This window comes from Poecilia reticulata, chromosome 12 (genome assembly GCF_904066995.2).
Source record: "Poecilia reticulata chromosome 12, P_reticulata-male-v2, whole genome shotgun sequence".
NCBI lineage: Eukaryota > Metazoa > Chordata > Actinopteri > Cyprinodontiformes > Poeciliidae > Poecilia > Poecilia reticulata.
Window position 1 is genome coordinate 25,565,417 of NC_088841.1, and position 6,069 is coordinate 25,571,485.

Genomic DNA, 6,069 nt, shown 5'->3' on the forward strand with positions numbered 1-6,069 from the left:
AACGGCAGGGGGAGGCTACCGTGTGTGTGTGTGTGTGTGTGTGTGTGTGTCTCAGTGTGTTCCCTCTCTGAAGGAGCTGGCTGCCTCCAGTAACTGCGGCTGCTCTCCGTCGGAGATCCTGATGATGGAGAGACTCATCCTGGACAAACTGGACTGGGACCTGCACACCGCCACCGCTCTGGACTTCCTGCACATCGTACGTGTCTCTCACACTCACACACACTTAGAGCTGAAACGATTAATCAGATTCATTGTGATTAATCAGTCATAGAAGTAATGTAACAATTCATGAAAAGGTTAAATTCTGACTGGGTGTTTTAGTTGTTGTCGTGAATCTGCTGACTCGGCTCGGCAGCGGCACCTCTTGCCATCTAAACCCTAATCGGTTAAAAACAGCCGTTCACTAAATTAGTCTTGTTGCAGTTCAGGCAGCAACATTTAAAAAAGGAATTGAATTATTTCTTTATTTGCATTTTTTTTTCCATGTTGCGTAAAAAAGACTTGAGCGGTTAAATGAAAAATCTTCATTTAAGTCTGAATAACTGATTAATCTGATTAATCTTGTGAATAATTGAATTCTAAAATAAATTTCTGCTCGTTTCCTGGTTTCTTTAGAGGGTAAAAGTTGTTTCAGCCTCTGATTAAACATCAAAAATACAGTATTGATTCAGTTTGTATTTCATAGATTAAAGTAGATGAGAGACTGAATCGGCTCAGCAGTGCCACCCGGTGGCAGGAAATGTGAACAGCTCTGCTTTGTGCCTCAGTTCCACGCGACGGTGACGCGTCTCACTCCGGCTTCCTGGACTCCGCCGGGCTGAACCGCTCCCAGCACCTCTGCCTCCTCACCCGCCGCCTCTACACCTGCCTGGCCGACCACGCCCTCATGCAGGTGGGCGCCCGGCGCCGCTTCCTGTTGGTGTGCGGCTGGTTCTGACTGACTGGGTCTGATTTGATCTGCAGCTCAGAGGCTCTGTTCTGGCCCTGGCCCTGGTCAGCCTGGACCTGGAGACCTGCTGTCCTGATTGGCTGGCGCTCACCATCGACCTGCTGAGTAAGGCTCAGGTGAGTCTTCATCACAACGAAGCTAGAGGCTCATGAAGCCAGACAGCAGAGGAGTGAAGGTCAAAGGTTATGAACCGGAACAGATGGAGATCAATTTAGACCAAATTAAAAAAAAATTAAGTTTCCAGATTTTATTCCCTAAAATATTTAATATATTTTTCTTTTCTTTAGTCTGACCTTCCTCCCATATTTCCTTCCCTCTTCCTTCTTTTATCCTTTATTTCCATCTTTTCTTTGTTCCCTCCATCCTTTTGTTCCTTCCTTTTTTCATCCCTCCTTCTTTTCTCTCCTCCTTCTTTCCTCCTCCATCCTTTCTTGTTCCTCCATCCTTCTCTTTCCCTCCATCCTTCTCTTTTCCCTTCCTTCCTCCTTCCTTCCTTAATCCCTCCTTCTCTCCTTCCCTTCATCCTTCTCTTTTCCCTCCTTCCTTCTCTCTTCCTTCCTTAATCCCTCCTTCTCTCGTTCCTCCATCCTTCTCTTTTCCTCCTTCCTTCTCCCTCCTTCCTTCTCTCCTTCCTTCCTTAATCCCTCTTCTCTCCTTCCTTCCTTAATCCCTCCTTCTCTCGTTCCCTCCATCCTTCTCTTTCCCTCCTTCCTTCTCTCCTTCCTTTCTTAATCCCTCCTTCTCTCCTTCCCTCCATCCTTCTCTGATTCCCTCCATCCTTCTCTTTTCCTCCTTCCTTCTCTCCTTCCTTCCTTAATCCCTCCTTCTCTCCTTCCTTCCTTAATCCCTCCTTCTCTCGTTCCCTCCATCCTTCTCTTTTCCCTCCTTCCTTCTCTCCCTTCCTTCTCTCCTTCCTTCCTTCATCCCTCCTTCTCTTTCCCTCCTTCCTTCTCTCCTTCCCTCCTTCCTTGTCCTTCCCTCCTCTTAACCATTATAATCTGTTTAGCTGCCTCTGAATCTGCCCGACTAAAATCCTTCTCCATCTCAGTCTGAATCCTCCAATCAGAGCAGACGTCCTTAAGTCCCTCTGCGTCGCCGTGGCGACCAGGTGTAACTCTTCCTCTCCCGCTCCTCTTCCTCCCAGATGGACAGCTCGGCGCTGATCCGCAGCAGAGAGCTGGTCTCACGCAGCCTGTCCACTCCCAGAGCTTCCCTGCCTCCCAACACCGTTTACATCTACCACCCCCTGCAGCTCGCCGCCCCGGCACGCCGCCGCCCGCTGGGTAGGTTCCCTCCAGAACCGGTCCAGAAGAACCATGCAGAACCTCTTCTAGCCTCGGGCCAATGAATCAAACTGGTTTAGAGCCTCAAAATGACAATGAAGTCTGGAAAAATAAAATATACGTATTTATTCTGCAGGTTAATTGATTATTTGGATGATTAATTGGTTGTTCTTGCGATTAATCAATTAATCTGATGAACAAATAATCACATTTAACAGATTCTCTGATTCTTTAACTAATTAAGCCTCTTTTGTTCAATGTTAGAAAAACATTAAAAGATGCAAATGAACCAATACTTCCTGTCGTCTAAAGGCTTTTAAAAACTGAAAAATGTCACTTTTTTTACCTCTATGGCCCCAGTGAGCCACCGTAAATACGACCGATCACATAACGTGGTGTGAATGTGGCTCTTCTTCTTGGTCTGCTTTGGTCCAGGCACCATGGAGACCTCCAGGGACCAACCCGCCCCGCCTCAGACGGCTGGAGAGGAGAGCAAAGCTCCGCCCCCTTCCCCGAAACGCCTGAGCCACCTGCACAAAGCCCCGCTGCGCTGCAAAGCCTCCGCCAAGCGCAAGGTGAGCCCTGGAGTTTGGTTCACAAATGGCTCCGAAGGTCATCAAAGGTCAACCATTTACAGGATTAATCAATTAGTTTACATCAATGACCTCTGGAAACGTTTTTTCCCTTTAAATCTTATTATTATAACGGCACAAGTAAAATGTTTTGCTGCACAAATGTTTCATTTGATTTGTAAAAGTGGATTGGCTGGTTGACCTCTGACCTCTGGAAACGTTTATTAAAGTCTGTAAAACGTTTGACCACCTGACCAACTTCACTCTGGTTGTTTTGTTTGTTGTTTAGGTAAAAAACAATGATGTAAATGTGCATTACCTCCGTCTGCCTTTAGGTGGAGCAGATGGACGTGGACGACTTCTACGACGCATCAAGCGCCTCTACAACGAAGACGCCACCTCCGCCGTCCACGAGGGGGCGCCGCCCGCCGGGGGCGGGGCTTACAGCGGCGGCTCCTCCCCTGCCCTCCTCTGCAGCCGGTCGGCGCCTCATAGAACAGGAACCGGCTCGGCGGACCGACCCACCGGGTTCTGGTGTCCCATCAGCCCCTGCAGCTGGAAAACAGAGCAAAAAAAAAAACTAAACATCCAAAATGTAAAAAAAAAAAAAAAAAATCTGCTTCTGATGTAATTATTGTTTAACTAAAAAAAAAAAAAAATGTAAACATAAAGCTTCCTTAAAACCTGAACGTGTCGCTAATGGTGAAAATTTCCCTATTTGTGGGTTTTTCTGCATGTTTTCCTCTTTTGTTGGTTCCTAAAATGCGACTCCTCCCCCGAGGAAGAGGAGGAGAGGAAGAGGAAGAGGAGGAGGAAGAGGAGGAAGAGCAGCAGCTCGGTGCCATTTATTCATGTTACATTTAAAACTCAACCTGCCAAAACGTGTCTTTCTTTTCCAGTCTGTTTCCTTGAGGTGAATGCATGAGACGTGTTTTGTTGCTTTCCCAGCCAACGACTCTCCGCTTGTCGACCAATCAGGACGAAGCGTCTCCTCCTCTGGATGGACGTCTTTGTGTCCAGGCTCTCGGAGACGATGTTCCCTCCCGTTTAAGACGTTTTAACTTCCTGTTTAAATGATTTGTCCTTCGTGTAAAAAGCTCTGTTGCTCCTGCTGGAGGAGCTGCTGCTCCGGACCCTGAACGCTAAATAAAGACCTTACAACGAGACTCCTGCTCTTCTTCTTCTGATTTAAATAGGCCAAAAAGTGATTTTAGAGCAAAACCGAGTCCAGTTCGGCCTTCATTTGGGTCCATTTAAAATGCAAGAAGCTGTCATTCCTTGAACAGCCACCAGAGGGCGCCATGTCGCGTTTGGAACAATGTAGCTCCAACACTGAAGCATGGAGGTGGAAGTGTCATGATCTGGGGATGATCAGAACCTGAAGCTCTAATCTGAAGCAGAAAAATGACCCAAAACTCACCAGTAGATTCACCGTTGGCCTAGTCAAAGCCCAGAAATTATTAAACATCTTCTCAGTCCAATTCTTGAACCTTCTTACTGAAGTTATTTCAGCTAAATATTAACCACTGCAAGGAGGGTGTGCTAACTTTTTACCTCCTCCAGGAAGCACTTATTTTGTTTAATAAATTCATCTTTAACATTTGTTTGTAGTTAAATAACTTTCTCACCCATAAATGCATAAAAAACACTGAATTTTTAAAGAGGTGTATTTTTTCACGCCCATAGCTCCGAACTCTCCAAAGAGGGAAAAATGTTTCATCACAGCAGCAGAATTAAAATTTTACACAATTAGATAAAAGTTATAAAAATACAGTGGTGGGAACATTTCTACTGAGCTTCTGATAGCAGAGCTAATTATTTAGCGCTTTAGCATTTTTTGATGAATTTGAAAAGATTTAGCACAGCTAGCTTCCCCCGAACACATTTTGACAGTTCAAAAGAATCACTTCCTGACAGTTCAAAAGAATCACCTCCTCTCGCTTCAAAAGAATCACTTCCTGTCAGTTCAAAAGAATCACTTCCTGTCGGTTCAAAAGAATCACTTCCTGTCGGTTCAAAAGAATCACTTCCTGTCAGTTCAAAAGAATCACTTCCTGACCGTTCAAAAGAATCACTTCCTGTCGGTTCAAAAGAATCACTTGCTGACAGTTCAAAAGAATCACTTCCTGTCGGTTCAAAAGAATCACTTCCTGTCTGTTCAAAAGAATCACTTCCTGTCGGTTCAAAAGAATCACTACCTGACGGTTCAAAAGAATCACTTCCTGTCGGTTCAAAAGAATCACTTCCTGACAGTTCATAGAATCACTTCCTGTCAGCTGAAAAGAATTTCCAATTTCCTCTGCACCCAGGAAGTGACATCACTGAAGTCTCTTCTTGCTCCACTGTGAAGAGATTTACCTGTTAGGAAAGTTTATCTATATTTGGTTATTTTTGACCCAAACATTCAACCTTTCAACCCGTCAAACACGTAAATGATATTTATTGTTGTTGGGAAAAGTCAAAAATTATCTTTGAAACATATTAATTTGCTGTCATCACATGTTGCTCCATATTTTAACGTAACTTTTAGTGAAAATCTTCAGCCGTTACAGAAACAGGTTTTGTTGCTGCTGGTTCAACCCGTAGCGCCAGGCAGTGACATGATTTTTAAATAATAAATATAATACAATAACTGCCTCCCACTGCGTTCTGCATCATGTTGTTATGATTCTTGTTCTCTCTCAAATGAAACCAGTCGGATCTCGTTACGTATTTTTGTTCCGGGTGTTTGATTCGTTCAGAATCTCTCAGAATCTGACAGCAGCACAGAGGAGAATGAAGAAATGAAGCATCTGACTGAACAACAGGTTCAGGCAGGAAACCGTTCCTGACCGTTTTCAGCGATTCAATCTGGTTTAAAACGTTATTAAAGTCGGAGGAGGAACCGATGACTTCCTGATTGCAGCGTTTGTTCCTCTGTCTGCCCACAGTGACAGGCGCTAACGCTAATGCTAACGCTAATGCTAACGCTCCAAAGTCCCAGTCAGGTTTTTATGACACCTTGAGATTCCTCTCATTGTTTGAATTTCACAGATGGTTTTGCTTTTCCATGACTTGCAGAGTCTCACTGACGACAGAGAAGGAAAACCTGAGTTGTTTACGCTCCGTTTGTCCTTCTCGTTTCTGTCCTTCTCGTTTCTGTCCTTCTCGTTTCTGAATCGATTCCAGGAATGTGAGGCTCTTATCAGAAAAGCTGCAAATCGTCTCTCATTCCAGTCTGAATCTGACCTGGAGTCTGTTTGTCCTGCAGGAGGAATTTCACTTT

The 6,069-nt window shown here is 44.8% G+C and overlaps 1 pseudogene across 1 annotated transcript in view; it reads left to right on the forward strand.

Annotated features, from left to right (window-relative positions):
- LOC145554090 (cyclin-I-like) overlaps positions 1 to 3,970 on the forward strand; it is a 7,676-nt pseudogene extending 3,706 nt beyond the window's left edge. Inside the window, exons 4-9 of the transcript XR_014090126.1 lie at positions 56 to 196; positions 768 to 892; positions 964 to 1,065; positions 2,094 to 2,232; positions 2,668 to 2,807; positions 3,140 to 3,970. The product of XR_014090126.1 is annotated as a cyclin-I-like (transcript). The remainder of the gene's footprint in view (positions 1 to 55; positions 197 to 767; positions 893 to 963; positions 1,066 to 2,093; positions 2,233 to 2,667; positions 2,808 to 3,139) is intronic.
- Positions 3,971 to 6,069: the final 2,099 nt, after the last annotated feature.